This window comes from Sesamum indicum, linkage group LG6 (genome assembly GCF_026168435.1).
Source record: "Sesamum indicum cultivar Baizhima isolate 11 linkage group LG6, ASM2616843v1, whole genome shotgun sequence".
NCBI classification, from domain to species: Eukaryota; Viridiplantae; Streptophyta; class Magnoliopsida; order Lamiales; family Pedaliaceae; genus Sesamum; species Sesamum indicum.
The window spans coordinates 8,653,996-8,673,349 of NC_142662.1; the positions used below are offsets into that span (position 1 = coordinate 8,653,996).

Here is a 19,354-nt window from a genome sequence, read left to right on the forward strand (position 1 = left end):
ATAATTATTTACTTTATCACACGTGGAAATTATATAAATCTAAAGAGCCTCGTCCTAGTATTTCTTGAAGTTCTGTTTGATAAGGATTTTATAGTATATGAAAGTTATGAGAATATGTGTTCTTCGTATGCTCATTATTCCAATAATTGAGTGAATTCATTCCCTCGTAGCTGTATTGTAGTTTTGGAGCTTGCCGGAGAAGCTTCCCTTCTAGCAGATTGGCTACGTCACAAAAACATTGCTGCCATCTTTGCAGTGACCATACTGAAATATGTGAGTGGTGGTGACATATTGATGGCAGCTAGGATATTTTTGGATCCTTTTGTATTCGTTTGACATGCCTGTGACACGTGTCTTTCAGTGCTATCCAAGAGAGAGAATTTTCATTGATAGGACTTGATTGCATCTTATCACCTACCATACTAAAATATGTCAAATTCATGTAAATTGATCCATTATTTAATTTATAATCCTATTTAAATTGCTGTATTGATAATTCCTTAGGCATGTGAAGACAAAGCCTGTACAATGGATTCTGTGGGTAAAATCTTGAGTCGACAAGATAGAGATGGATGCTATACAAAAGAGAAAAAGAAGGCATATGAAACAATGAAACCAAAGAGAGTATCAAAGGAGGAGATACTTCGTCTAATGGAAGAAAAGAACCAACTGAATGAAATAAGTCATTACTCAAAAACTGCATACTTCAGCTATATGAGTTGTTTGGCTCGTCATGTTTTTGCTCAAATGCAAGTTTTCATGATTAGTAAAAAAAAGATTGCTAATTGTGTGTTATGATCTTTGTCATGAAAAATTAATATTTTAATGTTAATTTCATTATTGTGGCAAGTGGCAACTCAAGAAAAAACATATCTGTAGTGCTGGTTGGCATCTTTCAATTTCTTAAGAAAAAGTTCCATACGATAGAATCTTTCATGTTTGAAGGGGCTTTGGCTTTGACTTTGGCCGTGAATGTTTAGGTTCTTTCTGTGTGATTATGTATTCTCTATCTCGACAACAAGGTTTATTGCTATTATTTAATAGGCCGCATTTGTATGTTCCTAGGCAAGTGGTGCAGCATCATTTTCACGTATAAGTGATATACTGATGGTTGAGGCTTTTTCTTGATATGAAGGTGGTTGTCAATGATGAATAGGGAGCTACTCTAAGGAGGATGGAATCTGAACGCTTGATTGAAGACACAGCTTGATACTCAACAGATGCAGTTTCTTGCACTGAATTAGAAGGTAAGGGAATTACTCATAATATTCTTTGGGCATCGCACATTCACAAGAAGTAATATGCGAAACTTAATATATGATATCTGATGCAAAGAAGGATTAGACTTTTATAACGAGCAAAAGAGAAAGCTGATTACAAAAATGAGAGAGATAGCTGAAAAGTTGTGTTGAGAATCGAGATTGTTTGTGTAATTCTTTATTTTCCTAAAAATTCAGATATTTACAGGAGGAAGTGAGGGCATACATTATAGATGAAACCTACATTATAGTGAGCTCAAGTTGAAATGTTGTGGGAGTGTTCACTCTGATTCCATCAGTTTGGTGGGTTGAAGTGGGAAAAGTTAAGGGGATAACGACATGTTACAAATCCAATTTACTCGATGAACTGGGCTTAGCTGTGTTTTAAACTTCACTATAAGATTTGTACAGCTTAAAGAGACTTGAAGTCCCAAATTATAACAGCAAATTATGGTCGAAGCCTCATTGGACAAGTTCCGTACGTGTAGTTACTATATGTTTCAACTCTACCACATCTTTCTGGGTGTTATTTAAATTGCCAATGCTTGGATAAAGTGTCCTCTGGATGGATCAAAGTTCTGAAGTATTTGTGTCTACAGATGAAGTAAATGTAACTAATATTGGAGTCAATTAGGCTACTTCAGAAACCAATGTTCTTACCTGTAGCAGTTTTTCATGTCGTGCCGGTCCCCTTTATACTTTTTACAGTGCTTGGCCTCTGTCTGACTTGTCTCCATATTTTGGTATCTCAATTTTTGAAGCAGTAAAAGGGGAGAAGGCAAGGGAAAATGCAGTCTTTTAGTCTTCTACTTTTCTGGTTGATTGTCTTCTTTCTTAAATTTTCTTTTACTTTGCTCTTCTTTTCTTTTGCTGGTTTATTTACTCTGATAGCTAGCTATCAATTCGCCTAACCAGTCCATCAGTTTCAGTTGTCGTAACTTAGAGTCATGCTGACCTGTGCACAAGAACTGTCATGAACATGACCTTATCTATATTTCTCATTACTTCACGTGACATTCACGGCCAATATAGTGATCTTTTAAGGCTTTTTGAGTATGGAGGTTTCCCTCGAATATGTTTATATGTGGATGTTCTTGCATGTTTTTCATTCATCTCTCACATTACTTAATCTACTTGATTCTTCTAAAATAGTAAGAGAAGAATTAATGTGTGAATTAATGTAGATTGATCCATTGTTTATTATGTAATCCTATTTAAATTGTTGTATTGATCATTTCTTAGGCATGTGAAGACAAAGCCTGTACAATAGATTCTGTAGGTCAAATCCTGAGTCGACAAGATAAAGATCGATGCTATACAAAAGAGAAAAACAAAGCATATGAAGCAATGAAACCAAAGAGATTATCAAAGGGGGAGATACTTTGTCTAATGGAAGAAAAGAAACAACTGAAAGAAGTAAGGCATTACTCAAAAACTGCATATGGAATATGTTTATATGTGGTTGTGCTTGCATGTTTTTCATTCATCTCTCACATTACTTAATCTACTTGATTCTTCTAAAATAGCAAGAGAAGAATTAATGTGTGAATTAATGTAGAATGATCCATTGTTTATTATATAATCCTAAGCTATTTTTTCGCTTTCGTTGCTTAGGACATCTGGTCACAAGGTTTGCGGAGAAAGGAGTTACATATTGCACAACGTCAAACCCCATGGAAAGAACTACTACAGTAGTTCCTGAAGAAACTTATGTGGTAATTGTCCTTCCCCTATTGGTGAACGTTTTTATGAAGATTTTCTATGTTCTCATTCATTCAATTACCATGAATGCTATTTTAATACCACTTTGCACACATGTGGTGTATAAATATGTGAATTAACTAGAATTGTTCCTCTTATCTCTGTTTTCTGATTTCTCTTAAAAATAATTGTTTTTTGGCTCTTGTTTCTAGTTTTTACATTCTGAATCCTAGTTGTGTCTACTATTATGTTTTGATGTCGAATGACAAAGGATAAAGGGGAAGAACTCATTTGAGGCTCTTTTGGTTCCCTAAAAATTGGGCAGGAGAAAGAGGATGTGGGAGTGCATTTTCAGCATTACTTGAAAATAGTTCTGTTCCAAGGAAATACGTAAGTCACTAGGATTAGATAACAAATTAATGTAATTGTGCAGCTCTAGCTTAAGTAAGAATTAAGGTAGATTACGTGTTGAACCTCATGCATTGATCGTGCAACTCACATTCCATATTTCCAACTTTTTCCCGTAAATGAATAGCAGACTTCAATATGTTTAAATGGATTATTCTGCATAATTGATTTCTGTTGCTGCCGAAATTCATTCTATAGAATTAGTGCACAAAAAATGTGCAGCAGAATCAAGTGAAATGCTGCAGTTTGCCTGTTTCGTTTGGTCCATACAATTTCTGCCACAGCAACGATCTTTTATAAGTGATAGGTTGTCTTACACTGACACCTCTACTTTTCTCGTATTTTTTCAATAGATTTCTGAAGATGCCTTGGAGACAAGCACAAGAGAACTAGGAAGGAATGAGGAAAAGCAATATCGACGAAAGAAGAGAAAAGAAACGAAGAAAAAATGAATATCCGCGAAAAAAAAGAAAGAGAAACAGAAAAAAACAATATATAGAAAAGAAAGAAGAAGTAAAAGAAACCGAAAAAAAAGGGAATATCCGTAAAAAAAAATGAAAAAGAAACAGAAAAAAAGCAATATATTCAAAAAAAAAAGAAGCAAAAGCAACAGATAAAAAAAGCAATATCCAAAAGAGAAAAGAAAAAGAGAAACAAAAGCAACATCCACTCGCCAACTTGGAGTTGTTGCTGTTGATGCACATACAATTGAGTGCTCGGAAAACAATTTTTGGTGCTGGCAAGATGAAGACACAACCGCTACTGCATGCAAGGTACTTGGTTTGTAGTTTGCTGTTTAAGTGAGATGGCTCTTAGTTAATTTATTTTGGTTATAACAAGTAGTTTTCATTAATAATATACGAAGTGGCTTGCATAGTTGTTGGTAGTGTTTTATCACCTCCACAAAGTTACTCGTAGTAACTCATAATGCTTGAATCAAACTAGCTTTTCAAATAAAAATAGAATCACTTTCTGTGTTTGTGTGGTTGGAACACCCCGAACACTTGTTCATGGAAACTAGTCTTATAAGAACAGCGTTGCAATTGAGCACATCACAGCTGGAATTGCGTATAGTAGGAAATTTAGGCCAAAATGGAATGGAAAAGCTCGACTTATTTTTGTGTAATTCTCCACACATATGTATTGCTTCCTAGGCTTCCAGTTTATGTAAAGATACATAAATTTGTGTAGAAGCATAATTATTTACTTTATCACACGTGGAAATTATATAAATCTAAAGAGCCTCGTCCTAGTATTTCTTGAAGTTCTGTTTGATAAGGATTTTATAGTATATGAAAGTTATGAGAATATGTGTTCTTCGTATGCTCATTATTCCAATAATTGAGTGAATTCATTCCCTCGTAGCTGTATTGTAGTTTTGGAGCTTGCCGGAGAAGCTTCCCTTCTAGCAGATTGGCTACGTCACAAAAACATTGCTGCCATCTTTGCAGTGACCATACTGAAATATGTGAGTGGTGGTGACATATTGATGGCAGCTAGGATATTTTTGGATCCTTTTGTATTCGTTTGACATGCCTGTGACACGTGTCTTTCAGTGCTATCCAAGAGAGAGAATTTTCATTGATAGGACTTGATTGCATCTTATCACCTACCATACTAAAATATGTCAAATTCATGTAAATTGATCCATTATTTAATTTATAATCCTATTTAAATTGCTGTATTGATAATTCCTTAGGCATGTGAAGACAAAGCCTGTACAATGGATTCTGTGGGTAAAATCTTGAGTCGACAAGATAGAGATGGATGCTATACAAAAGAGAAAAAGAAGGCATATGAAACAATGAAACCAAAGAGAGTATCAAAGGAGGAGATACTTCGTCTAATGGAAGAAAAGAACCAACTGAATGAAATAAGTCATTACTCAAAAACTGCATACTTCAGCTATATGAGTTGTTTGGCTCGTCATGTTTTTGCTCAAATGCAAGTTTTCATGATTAGTAAAAAAAAGATTGCTAATTGTGTGTTATGATCTTTGTCATGAAAAATTAATATTTTAATGTTAATTTCATTATTGTGGCAAGTGGCAACTCAAGAAAAAACATATCTGTAGTGCTGGTTGGCATCTTTCAATTTCTTAAGAAAAAGTTCCATACGATAGAATCTTTCATGTTTGAAGGGGCTTTGGCTTTGACTTTGGCCGTGAATGTTTAGGTTCTTTCTGTGTGATTATGTATTCTCTATCTCGACAACAAGGTTTATTGCTATTATTTAATAGGCCGCATTTGTATGTTCCTAGGCAAGTGGTGGAGCATCATTTTCACGTATAAGTGATATACTGATGGTTGAGGCTTTTTCTTGATATGAAGGTGGTTGTCAATGATGAATAGGGAGCTACTCTAAGGAGGATGGAATCTGAACGCTTGATTGAAGACACAGCTTGATACTCAACAGATGCAGTTTCTTGCACTGAATTAGAAGGTAAGGGAATTACTCATAATATTCTTTGGGCATCGCACATTCACAAGAAGTAATATGCGAAACTTAATATATGATATCTGATGCAAAGAAGGATTAGACTTTTATAACGAGCAAAAGAGAAAGCTGATTACAAAAATGAGAGAGATAGCTGAAAAGTTGTGTTGAGAATCGAGATTGTTTGTGTAATTCTTTATTTTCCTAAAAATTCAGATATTTACAGGAGGAAGTGAGGGCATACATTATAGATGAAACCTACATTATAGTGAGCTCAAGTTGAAATGTTGTGGGAGTGTTCACTCTGATTCCATCAGTTTGGTGGGTTGAAGTGGGAAAAGTTAAGGGGATAACGACATGATACAAATCCAATTTACTCGATGAACTGGGCTTAGCTGTGTTTTAAACTTCACTATAAGATTTGTACAGCTTAAAGAGACTTGAAGTCCCAAATTATAACAGCAAATTATGGTCGAAGCCTCATTGGACAAGTTCCGTACGTGTAGTTACTATATGTTTCAACTCTACCACATCTTTCTGGGTGTTATTTAAATTGCCAATGCTTGGATAAAGTGTCCTCTGGATGGATCAAAGTTCTGAAGTATTTGTGTCTACAGATGAAGTAAATGTAACTAATATTGGAGTCAATTAGGCTACTTCAGAAACCAATGTTCTTAACTGTAGCAGTTTTTCATGTCGTGCCGGTCCCCTTTATACTTTTTACAGTGCTTGGCCTCTGTCTGACTTGTCTCCATATTTTGGTATCTCAATTTTTGAAGCAGTAAAAGGGGAGAAGGCAAGGGAAAATGCAGTCTTTTAGTCTTCTACTTTTCTGGTTGATTGTCTTCTTTCTTAAATTTTCTTTTACTTTGCTCTTCTTTTCTTTTGCTGGTTTATTTACTCTGATAGCTAGCTATCAATTCGCCTAACCAGTCCATCAGTTTCAGTTGTCGTAACTTAGAGTCATGCTGACCTGTGCACAAGAACTGTCATGAACATGACCTTATCTATATTTCTCATTACTTCACGTGACATTCACGGCCAATATAGTGATCTTTTAAGGCTTTTTGAGTATGGAGGTTTCCCTCGAATATGTTTATATGTGGATGTTCTTGCATGTTTTTCATTCATCTCTCACATTACTTAATCTACTTGATTCTTCTAAAATAGTAAGAGAAGAATTAATGTGTGAATTAATGTAGATTGATCCATTGTTTATTATGTAATCCTATTTAAATTGTTGTATTGATCATTTCTTAGGCATGTGAAGACAAAGCCTGTACAATAGATTCTGTAGGTCAAATCCTGAGTCGACAAGATAAAGATCGATGCTATACAAAAGAGAAAAACAAAGCATATGAAGCAATGAAACCAAAGAGATTATCAAAGGGGGAGATACTTTGTCTAATGGAAGAAAAGAAACAACTGAAAGAAGTAAGGCATTACTCAAAAACTGCATATGGAATATGTTTATATGTGGTTGTGCTTGCATGTTTTTCATTCATCTCTCACATTACTTAATCTACTTGATTCTTCTAAAATAGCAAGAGAAGAATTAATGTGTGAATTAATGTAGAATGATCCATTGTTTATTATATAATCCTAAGCTATTTTTTCGCTTTCGTTGCTTAGGACATCTGGTCACAAGGTTTGCGGAGAAAGGAGTTACATATTGCACAACGTCAAACCCCATGGAAAGAACTACTACAGTAGTTCCTGAAGAAACTTATGTGGTAATTGTCCTTCCCCTATTGGTGAACGTTTTTATGAAGATTTTCTATGTTCTCATTCATTCAATTACCATGAATGCTATTTTAATACCACTTTGCACACATGTGGTGTATAAATATGTGAATTAACTAGAATTGTTCCTCTTATCTCTGTTTTCTGATTTCTCTTAAAAATAATTGTTTTTTGGCTCTTGTTTCTAGTTTTTACATTCTGAATCCTAGTTGTGTCTACTATTATGTTTTGATGTCGAATGACAAAGGATAAAGGGGAAGAACTCATTTGAGGCTCTTTTGGTTCCCTAAAAATTGGGCAGGAGAAAGAGGATGTGGGAGTGCATTTTCAGCATTACTTGAAAATAGTTCTGTTCCAAGGAAATACGTAAGTCACTAGGATTAGATAACAAATTAATGTAATTGTGCAGCTCTAGCTTAAGTAAGAATTAAGGTAGATTACGTGTTGAACCTCATGCATTGATCGTGCAACTCACATTCCATATTTCCAACTTTTTCCCGTAAATGAATAGCAGACTTCAATATGTTTAAATGGATTATTCTGCATAATTGATTTCTGTTGCTGCCGAAATTCATTCTATAGAATTAGTGCACAAAAAATGTGCAGCAGAATCAAGTGAAATGCTGCAGTTTGCCTGTTTCGTTTGGTCCATACAATTTCTGCCACAGCAACGATCTTTTATAAGTGATAGGTTGTCTTACACTGACACCTCTACTTTTCTCGTATTTTTTCAATAGATTTCTGAAGATGCCTTGGAGACAAGCACAAGAGAACTAGGAAGGAATGAGGAAAAGCAATATCGACGAAAGAAGAGAAAAGAAACGAAGAAAAAATGAATATCCGCGAAAAAAAAGAAAGAGAAACAGAAAAAAACAATATATAGAAAAGAAAGAAGAAGTAAAAGAAACCGAAAAAAAAGGGAATATCCGTAAAAAAAAATGAAAAAGAAACAGAAAAAAAGCAATATATTCAAAAAAAAAAGAAGCAAAAGCAACAGATAAAAAAAGCAATATCCAAAAGAGAAAAGAAAAAGAAAAACAAAAGCAACATCCACTCGCCAACTTGGAGTTGTTGCTGTTGATGCACATACAATTGAGTGCTCGGAAAACAATTTTTGGTGCTGGCAAGATGAAGACACAACCGCTACTGCATGCAAGGTACTTGGTTTGTAGTTTGCTGTTTAAGTGAGATGGCTCTTAGTTAATTTATTTTGGTTATAACAAGTAGTTTTCATTAATAATATACGAAGTGGCTTGCATAGTTGTTGGTAGTGTTTTATCACCTCCACAAAGTTACTCGTAGTAACTCATAATGCTTGAATCAAACTAGCTTTTCAAATAAAAATAGAATCACTTTCTGTGTTTGTGTGGTTGGAACACCCCGAACACTTGTTCATGGAAACTAGTCTTATAAGAACAGCGTTGCAATTGAGCACATCACAGCTGGAATTGCGTATAGTAGGAAATTTAGGCCAAAATGGAATGGAAAAGCTCGACTTATTTTTGTGTAATTCTCCACACATATGTATTGCTTCCTAGGCTTCCAGTTTATGTAAAGATACATAAATTTGTGTAGAAGCATAATTATTTACTTTATCACACGTGGAAATTATATAAATCTAAAGAGCCTCGTCCTAGTATTTCTTGAAGTTCTGTTTGATAAGGATTTTATAGTATATGAAAGTTATGAGAATATGTGTTCTTCGTATGCTCATTATTCCAATAATTGAGTGAATTCATTCCCTCGTAGCTGTATTGTAGTTTTGGAGCTTGCCGGAGAAGCTTCCCTTCTAGCAGATTGGCTACGTCACAAAAACATTGCTGCCATCTTTGCAGTGACCATACTGAAATATGTGAGTGGTGGTGACATATTGATGGCAGCTAGGATATTTTTGGATCCTTTTGTATTCGTTTGACATGCCTGTGACACGTGTCTTTCAGTGCTATCCAAGAGAGAGAATTTTCATTGATAGGACTTGATTGCATCTTATCACCTACCATACTAAAATATGTCAAATTCATGTAAATTGATCCATTATTTAATTTATAATCCTATTTAAATTGCTGTATTGATAATTCCTTAGGCATGTGAAGACAAAGCCTGTACAATGGATTCTGTGGGTAAAATCTTGAGTCGACAAGATAGAGATGGATGCTATACAAAAGAGAAAAAGAAGGCATATGAAACAATGAAACCAAAGAGAGTATCAAAGGAGGAGATACTTCGTCTAATGGAAGAAAAGAACCAACTGAATGAAATAAGTCATTACTCAAAAACTGCATACTTCAGCTATATGAGTTGTTTGGCTCGTCATGTTTTTGCTCAAATGCAAGTTTTCATGATTAGTAAAAAAAAGATTGCTAATTGTGTGTTATGATCTTTGTCATGAAAAATTAATATTTTAATGTTAATTTCATTATTGTGGCAAGTGGCAACTCAAGAAAAAACATATCTGTAGTGCTGGTTGGCATCTTTCAATTTCTTAAGAAAAAGTTCCATACGATAGAATCTTTCATGTTTGAAGGGGCTTTGGCTTTGACTTTGGCCGTGAATGTTTAGGTTCTTTCTGTGTGATTATGTATTCTCTATCTCGACAACAAGGTTTATTGCTATTATTTAATAGGCCGCATTTGTATGTTCCTAGGCAAGTGGTGGAGCATCATTTTCACGTATAAGTGATATACTGATGGTTGAGGCTTTTTCTTGATATGAAGGTGGTTGTCAATGATGAATAGGGAGCTACTCTAAGGAGGATGGAATCTGAACGCTTGATTGAAGACACAGCTTGATACTCAACAGATGCAGTTTCTTGCACTGAATTAGAAGGTAAGGGAATTACTCATAATATTCTTTGGGCATCGCACATTCACAAGAAGTAATATGCGAAACTTAATATATGATATCTGATGCAAAGAAGGATTAGACTTTTATAACGAGCAAAAGAGAAAGCTGATTACAAAAATGAGAGAGATAGCTGAAAAGTTGTGTTGAGAATCGAGATTGTTTGTGTAATTCTTTATTTTCCTAAAAATTCAGATATTTACAGGAGGAAGTGAGGGCATACATTATAGATGAAACCTACATTATAGTGAGCTCAAGTTGAAATGTTGTGGGAGTGTTCACTCTGATTCCATCAGTTTGGTGGGTTGAAGTGGGAAAAGTTAAGGGGATAACGACATGATACAAATCCAATTTACTCGATGAACTGGGCTTAGCTGTGTTTTAAACTTCACTATAAGATTTGTACAGCTTAAAGAGACTTGAAGTCCCAAATTATAACAGCAAATTATGGTCGAAGCCTCATTGGACAAGTTCCGTACGTGTAGTTACTATATGTTTCAACTCTACCACATCTTTCTGGGTGTTATTTAAATTGCCAATGCTTGGATAAAGTGTCCTCTGGATGGATCAAAGTTCTGAAGTATTTGTGTCTACAGATGAAGTAAATGTAACTAATATTGGAGTCAATTAGGCTACTTCAGAAACCAATGTTCTTAACTGTAGCAGTTTTTCATGTCGTGCCGGTCCCCTTTATACTTTTTACAGTGCTTGGCCTCTGTCTGACTTGTCTCCATATTTTGGTATCTCAATTTTTGAAGCAGTAAAAGGGGAGAAGGCAAGGGAAAATGCAGTCTTTTAGTCTTCTACTTTTCTGGTTGATTGTCTTCTTTCTTAAATTTTCTTTTACTTTGCTCTTCTTTTCTTTTGCTGGTTTATTTACTCTGATAGCTAGCTATCAATTCGCCTAACCAGTCCATCAGTTTCAGTTGTCGTAACTTAGAGTCATGCTGACCTGTGCACAAGAACTGTCATGAACATGACCTTATCTATATTTCTCATTACTTCACGTGACATTCACGGCCAATATAGTGATCTTTTAAGGCTTTTTGAGTATGGAGGTTTCCCTCGAATATGTTTATATGTGGATGTTCTTGCATGTTTTTCATTCATCTCTCACATTACTTAATCTACTTGATTCTTCTAAAATAGTAAGAGAAGAATTAATGTGTGAATTAATGTAGATTGATCCATTGTTTATTATGTAATCCTATTTAAATTGTTGTATTGATCATTTCTTAGGCATGTGAAGACAAAGCCTGTACAATAGATTCTGTAGGTCAAATCCTGAGTCGACAAGATAAAGATCGATGCTATACAAAAGAGAAAAACAAAGCATATGAAGCAATGAAACCAAAGAGATTATCAAAGGGGGAGATACTTTGTCTAATGGAAGAAAAGAAACAACTGAAAGAAGTAAGGCATTACTCAAAAACTGCATATGGAATATGTTTATATGTGGTTGTGCTTGCATGTTTTTCATTCATCTCTCACATTACTTAATCTACTTGATTCTTCTAAAATAGCAAGAGAAGAATTAATGTGTGAATTAATGTAGAATGATCCATTGTTTATTATATAATCCTAAGCTATTTTTTCGCTTTCGTTGCTTAGGACATCTGGTCACAAGGTTTGCGGAGAAAGGAGTTACATATTGCACAACGTCAAACCCCATGGAAAGAACTACTACAGTAGTTCCTGAAGAAACTTATGTGGTAATTGTCCTTCCCCTATTGGTGAACGTTTTTATGAAGATTTTCTATGTTCTCATTCATTCAATTACCATGAATGCTATTTTAATACCACTTTGCACACATGTGGTGTATAAATATGTGAATTAACTAGAATTGTTCCTCTTATCTCTGTTTTCTGATTTCTCTTAAAAATAATTGTTTTTTGGCTCTTGTTTCTAGTTTTTACATTCTGAATCCTAGTTGTGTCTACTATTATGTTTTGATGTCGAATGACAAAGGATAAAGGGGAAGAACTCATTTGAGGCTCTTTTGGTTCCCTAAAAATTGGGCAGGAGAAAGAGGATGTGGGAGTGCATTTTCAGCATTACTTGAAAATAGTTCTGTTCCAAGGAAATACGTAAGTCACTAGGATTAGATAACAAATTAATGTAATTGTGCAGCTCTAGCTTAAGTAAGAATTAAGGTAGATTACGTGTTGAACCTCATGCATTGATCGTGCAACTCACATTCCATATTTCCAACTTTTTCCCGTAAATGAATAGCAGACTTCAATATGTTTAAATGGATTATTCTGCATAATTGATTTCTGTTGCTGCCGAAATTCATTCTATAGAATTAGTGCACAAAAAATGTGCAGCAGAATCAAGTGAAATGCTGCAGTTTGCCTGTTTCGTTTGGTCCATACAATTTCTGCCACAGCAACGATCTTTTATAAGTGATAGGTTGTCTTACACTGACACCTCTACTTTTCTCGTATTTTTTCAATAGATTTCTGAAGATGCCTTGGAGACAAGCACAAGAGAACTAGGAAGGAATGAGGAAAAGCAATATCGACGAAAGAAGAGAAAAGAAACGAAGAAAAAATGAATATCCGCGAAAAAAAAGAAAGAGAAACAGAAAAAAACAATATATAGAAAAGAAAGAAGAAGTAAAAGAAACCGAAAAAAAAGGGAATATCCGTAAAAAAAAATGAAAAAGAAACAGAAAAAAAGCAATATATTCAAAAAAAAAAGAAGCAAAAGCAACAGATAAAAAAAGCAATATCCAAAAGAGAAAAGAAAAAGAAAAACAAAAGCAACATCCACTCGCCAACTTGGAGTTGTTGCTGTTGATGCACATACAATTGAGTGCTCGGAAAACAATTTTTGGTGCTGGCAAGATGAAGACACAACCGCTACTGCATGCAAGGTACTTGGTTTGTAGTTTGCTGTTTAAGTGAGATGGCTCTTAGTTAATTTATTTTGGTTATAACAAGTAGTTTTCATTAATAATATACGAAGTGGCTTGCATAGTTGTTGGTAGTGTTTTATCACCTCCACAAAGTTACTCGTAGTAACTCATAATGCTTGAATCAAACTAGCTTTTCAAATAAAAATAGAATCACTTTCTGTGTTTGTGTGGTTGGAACACCCCGAACACTTGTTCATGGAAACTAGTCTTATAAGAACAGCGTTGCAATTGAGCACATCACAGCTGGAATTGCGTATAGTAGGAAATTTAGGCCAAAATGGAATGGAAAAGCTCGACTTATTTTTGTGTAATTCTCCACACATATGTATTGCTTCCTAGGCTTCCAGTTTATGTAAAGATACATAAATTTGTGTAGAAGCATAATTATTTACTTTATCACACGTGGAAATTATATAAATCTAAAGAGCCTCGTCCTAGTATTTCTTGAAGTTCTGTTTGATAAGGATTTTATAGTATATGAAAGTTATGAGAATATGTGTTCTTCGTATGCTCATTATTCCAATAATTGAGTGAATTCATTCCCTCGTAGCTGTATTGTAGTTTTGGAGCTTGCCGGAGAAGCTTCCCTTCTAGCAGATTGGCTACGTCACAAAAACATTGCTGCCATCTTTGCAGTGACCATACTGAAATATGTGAGTGGTGGTGACATATTGATGGCAGCTAGGATATTTTTGGATCCTTTTGTATTCGTTTGACATGCCTGTGACACGTGTCTTTCAGTGCTATCCAAGAGAGAGAATTTTCATTGATAGGACTTGATTGCATCTTATCACCTACCATACTAAAATATGTCAAATTCATGTAAATTGATCCATTATTTAATTTATAATCCTATTTAAATTGCTGTATTGATAATTCCTTAGGCATGTGAAGACAAAGCCTGTACAATGGATTCTGTGGGTAAAATCTTGAGTCGACAAGATAGAGATGGATGCTATACAAAAGAGAAAAAGAAGGCATATGAAACAATGAAACCAAAGAGAGTATCAAAGGAGGAGATACTTCGTCTAATGGAAGAAAAGAACCAACTGAATGAAATAAGTCATTACTCAAAAACTGCATACTTCAGCTATATGAGTTGTTTGGCTCGTCATGTTTTTGCTCAAATGCAAGTTTTCATGATTAGTAAAAAAAAGATTGCTAATTGTGTGTTATGATCTTTGTCATGAAAAATTAATATTTTAATGTTAATTTCATTATTGTGGCAAGTGGCAACTCAAGAAAAAACATATCTGTAGTGCTGGTTGGCATCTTTCAATTTCTTAAGAAAAAGTTCCATACGATAGAATCTTTCATGTTTGAAGGGGCTTTGGCTTTGACTTTGGCCGTGAATGTTTAGGTTCTTTCTGTGTGATTATGTATTCTCTATCTCGACAACAAGGTTTATTGCTATTATTTAATAGGCCGCATTTGTATGTTCCTAGGCAAGTGGTGCAGCATCATTTTCACGTATAAGTGATATACTGATGGTTGAGGCTTTTTCTTGATATGAAGGTGGTTGTCAATGATGAATAGGGAGCTACTCTAAGGAGGATGGAATCTGAACGCTTGATTGAAGACACAGCTTGATACTCAACAGATGCAGTTTCTTGCACTGAATTAGAAGGTAAGGGAATTACTCATAATATTCTTTGGGCATCGCACATTCACAAGAAGTAATATGCGAAACTTAATATATGATATCTGATGCAAAGAAGGATTAGACTTTTATAACGAGCAAAAGAGAAAGCTGATTACAAAAATGAGAGAGATAGCTGAAAAGTTGTGTTGAGAATCGAGATTGTTTGTGTAATTCTTTATTTTCCTAAAAATTCAGATATTTACAGGAGGAAGTGAGGGCATACATTATAGATGAAACCTACATTATAGTGAGCTCAAGTTGAAATGTTGTGGGAGTGTTCACTCTGATTCCATCAGTTTGGTGGGTTGAAGTGGGAAAAGTTAAGGGGATAACGACATGATACAAATCCAATTTACTCGATGAACTGGGCTTAGCTGTGTTTTAAACTTCACTATAAGATTTGTACAGCTTAAAGAGACTTGAAGTCCCAAATTATAACAGCAAATTATGGTCGAAGCCTCATTGGACAAGTTCCGTACGTGTAGTTACTATATGTTTCAACTCTACCACATCTTTCTGGGTGTTATTTAAATTGCCAATGCTTGGATAAAGTGTCCTCTGGATGGATCAAAGTTCTGAAGTATTTGTGTCTACAGATGAAGTAAATGTAACTAATATTGGAGTCAATTAGGCTACTTCAGAAACCAATGTTCTTAACTGTAGCAGTTTTTCATGTCGTGCCGGTCCCCTTTATACTTTTTACAGTGCTTGGCCTCTGTCTGACTTGTCTCCATATTTTGGTATCTCAATTTTTGAAGCAGTAAAAGGGGAGAAGGCAAGGGAAAATGCAGTCTTTTAGTCTTCTACTTTTCTGGTTGATTGTCTTCTTTCTTAAATTTTCTTTTACTTTGCTCTTCTTTTCTTTTGCTGGTTTATTTACTCTGATAGCTAGCTATCAATTCGCCTAACCAGTCCATCAGTTTCAGTTGTCGTAACTTAGAGTCATGCTGACCTGTGCACAAGAACTGTCATGAACATGACCTTATCTATATTTCTCATTACTTCACGTGACATTCACGGCCAATATAGTGATCTTTTAAGGCTTTTTGAGTATGGAGGTTTCCCTCGAATATGTTTATATGTGGATGTTCTTGCATGTTTTTCATTCATCTCTCACATTACTTAATCTACTTGATTCTTCTAAAATAGTAAGAGAAGAATTAATGTGTGAATTAATGTAGATTGATCCATTGTTTATTATGTAATCCTATTTAAATTGTTGTATTGATCATTTCTTAGGCATGTGAAGACAAAGCCTGTACAATAGATTCTGTAGGTCAAATCCTGAGTCGACAAGATAAAGATCGATGCTATACAAAAGAGAAAAACAAAACATATGAAGCAATGAAACCAAAGAGATTATCAAAGGGGGAGATACTTTGTCTAATGGAAGAAAAGAAACAACTGAAAGAAGTAAGGCATTACTCAAAAACTGCATATGGAATATGTTTTTATGTGGATGTGCTTGCATGTTTTTCATTCATCTCTCACATTACTTAATCTACTTGATTCTTCTAAAATAGCAAGAGAAGAATTAATGTAGAACTATCCATTGTTTTTTTTATAATCCTATTTAAATTGTTGTATTGATCATTTCTTAGGCATGTGAAGACAAAGCCTGTACAATGGATTCTGTAGGTCAAATCCTGAGTCGACAAGATAAAGATCGATGCTATACAAAAGAGAAAAACAAAGCATATGAAACAATGAAACCAAAGAGATTATCAAAGGAGGAGATACTTTGTCTAATGGAAGAAAAGAAACAACTGAAAGAAGTAAGCCATTACTCAAAAACTGCATATGGAATATGTTTATATGTGGATGTGCTTGCATGTTTTTCATTCATGTGACACATTATTTAATCTACTTGATTCTTCTTACAGCTGCTTCAAAAGCCGAAGGTGCTGAGATGAAAAATTATAAGAAGGAGATGCAGAAGTGGGAAATGGGGAAACATACTCTAAAATCCATTGTAGCTGAAATTGACAAAAAAGTGGTTGAATTGGGATCAATTGGAGGTAGGATCTTTCGTTATTTGTGTTTCTTTCTTCTTTCTTCCTTTGGAATCCACTCACCGCCTTCAAGGCACCTAAGCTATTTTTTCGCTTTCGTTGCTTAGGACATCTGGTCACAAGGTTTGCGGAGAAAGGAGTTACATATTGCACAATGTCAAACCCCATGGAAAGAACTACTACAGTAGTTCCTGAAGAAACTTATGTGGTAATTGTCCTTCCCCTATTGGTGAACGTTTTTATGAAGATTTTCTATGTTCTCATTCATTCAATTACCATGAATGCTATTTTAATACCACTTTGCACACATGTGGTGTATAAATATGTGAATTAACTAGAATTGTTCCTCTTATCTCTGTTTTCTGATTTCTCTTAAAAATAATTGTTTTTTGGCTCTTGTTTCTAGTTTTTACATTCTGAATCCTAGTTGTGTCTACTATTATGTTTTGATGTCGAATGACAAAGGATAAAGGGGAAGAACTCATTTGAGGCTCTTTTGGTTCCCTAAAAATTGGGCAGGAGAAAGAGGATGTGGGAGTGCATTTTCAGCGTTACTTGAAAATAGTTCTGTTCCAAGGAAATACGTAAGTCACTAGGATTAGATAACAAATTAATGTAATTGTGCAGCTCTAGCTTAAGTAAGAATTAACGTAGATTACGTGTTGAACCTCATGCATTGATCGTGCAACTCACATTCCATATTTCCAACTTTTTCCCGTAAATGAATAGCAGACTTCAATATGTTTAAATGGATTATTCTGCATAATTGATTCCTGTTGCTGCCGAAATTCATTTTATAGAATTAGTGCACAAAAAATGTGCAGCAGAATCAAGTGAAATGCTGCAGTTTGCCTGTTTCGTTTGCTCCATACAATTTCTGCTACAGCAACGATTTTTTATAAGTGATAGGTTGTCTTACACTGACACCTCTACTTTTCTCGTATTTTTTCAACAGATTTCTGAAGATGCCTTGGAGATAAGCACAAGAGAACTAGGAAGGAATGAGGAAAAGCAATATCGACGAAAGAAGAGAAAAGAAACGAAGAAAAAAAGAATATCCGCGAAAAAAAAAGAAAAAGAAACAGAAAAAAGCAATATATAGAAAAGAAAGAAGAAGAAAAAGAAACAGAAAAAAAAGGGAATATCTGTAAAAAAAAAAAAGAAAAAGAAACAGAAAAAAAGCAATATATTCAAAAAAAAAGAAGCAAAAGCAACAGATAAAAAAAGCAATATCCAAAAGAGAAAAGAAAAAGAAAAACAAAAGCAACATCCACTCGCCAACTTGGAGTTGTTGCTCTTGATGCACATACAATTGAGTGCTTGGAAAATAATTTTTGGTGCTGGCAAGATGAAGACACAACCGCTACTGCATGCAAGGTACTTGGTTTGTAGTTTGCTGTTTAAGTGAGATGGCTCTTAGTTAATTTATTTTGGTTATAACAAGTAGTTTCCATTAATATTATAGGAAGTGGCTTGCATAGTTGTTGGTAGTCGTTTATCACCTCCACAAAGTTACTCGTAGTAACTCATAAAGCTTGAATCAAACTAGTTTTTCAAACAAAAATAGAATCACTTTCTGTGTTTGTGCGGTTGGAACACCCCGAACACTTGTTCATGGAAACTAGTCTTATAATAATAGCGTTGCAATTGAGCACACATATGTATTGCTTCCTAGGCTTCCAGTTTTTGTAAGCCTGGTGTAGAGGCATTATTATTTACTCTATCACACGTGGAAATTATATAAATTTAAAGAGTCTCGTGCTAGTATTCTCGAAATTCTGTTTGATAAGGATTTTATAGTATATGAAAGTTATGAGAATATGTGTTCTCCGTATGCTCATTATTCCAATAATTGAGTGAATTCATTCCCCCGTAGTTGTATTTTGTTTAGGAGCTTGCCCGAGAAGCTTCCCTTCTAGCAGATTGGCTACGTCATGAAACATTGCTGCCATCTTTTCAGTGACCATACTGAAATATGTGAGTGGTGGTGACATATTGATGGCAGCTAGGATATTTTTTAATCCTTTTTGTATTCGTGTGACATGCCTGTGACACGTTTCTTTTATTGCTATCCAAGAGAGAATTTTCATTGATAGGGCTTGATGCCATCTTATCATCTACCATACTAAAATATGTGAATTAATGTAAATTGATCCATTGTTTATTTTATAATCCTATTTAAATTGTTGAATTGATGATTCCTTAGGTATGTGAAGACAAAGCCTGGACAATGGATTCTATGGGTCAAATCTTGAGCAACAAGATAAAGATGGATGTTATACAAAAGAGAAAAAGAAGGCATATGAAACAATGAAACCAAAGAAAATATCCAAGGAGGAGATACTTCGTCTAATGGAAGAAAAGAAACAAGTGAAAGAAGTAAGTCATTAC

General features: G+C 34.7%; 1 protein-coding gene across 50 annotated transcripts in view; it reads left to right on the plus strand.

Moving 5' to 3' along the window:
* Positions 1–19,354, plus strand: part of LOC105168707 (uncharacterized) — a 44,890-nt gene that overhangs the window by 23,924 nt on the left and 1,612 nt on the right. For 18 of the 50 annotated variants that reach the window (XM_088882211.1, XM_088882229.1, XM_088882226.1 and 15 more), the window contains 23 exons: positions 171–273; positions 1,136–1,247; positions 2,502–2,675; positions 2,874–2,974; positions 3,722–4,141; positions 4,734–4,836; positions 5,699–5,810; positions 7,065–7,238; positions 7,437–7,537; positions 8,285–8,704; positions 9,297–9,399; positions 10,262–10,373; positions 11,628–11,801; positions 12,000–12,100; positions 12,848–13,267; positions 13,860–13,962; positions 14,194–14,936; positions 16,191–16,364; positions 16,553–16,726; positions 16,835–16,969; positions 17,071–17,171; positions 17,919–18,340; positions 19,170–19,342. The gene's annotated coding sequence lies outside the window, so the exon portion shown is untranslated. Of the gene's footprint in view, positions 1–170; positions 274–504; positions 1,248–2,501; positions 2,676–2,873; positions 2,975–3,721; positions 4,142–4,733; positions 4,837–5,698; positions 5,811–7,064; positions 7,239–7,436; positions 7,538–8,284; positions 8,705–9,296; positions 9,400–9,630; positions 10,374–11,627; positions 11,802–11,999; positions 12,101–12,847; positions 13,268–13,859; positions 13,963–14,193; positions 14,937–16,190; positions 16,365–16,552; positions 16,727–16,834; positions 16,970–17,070; positions 17,172–17,918; positions 18,341–19,169; positions 19,343–19,354 lie in introns of all 50 variants that reach the window. The other 32 variants (XM_088882183.1, XM_088882206.1, XM_088882188.1 and 29 more) reach the window with 32 other exon arrangements.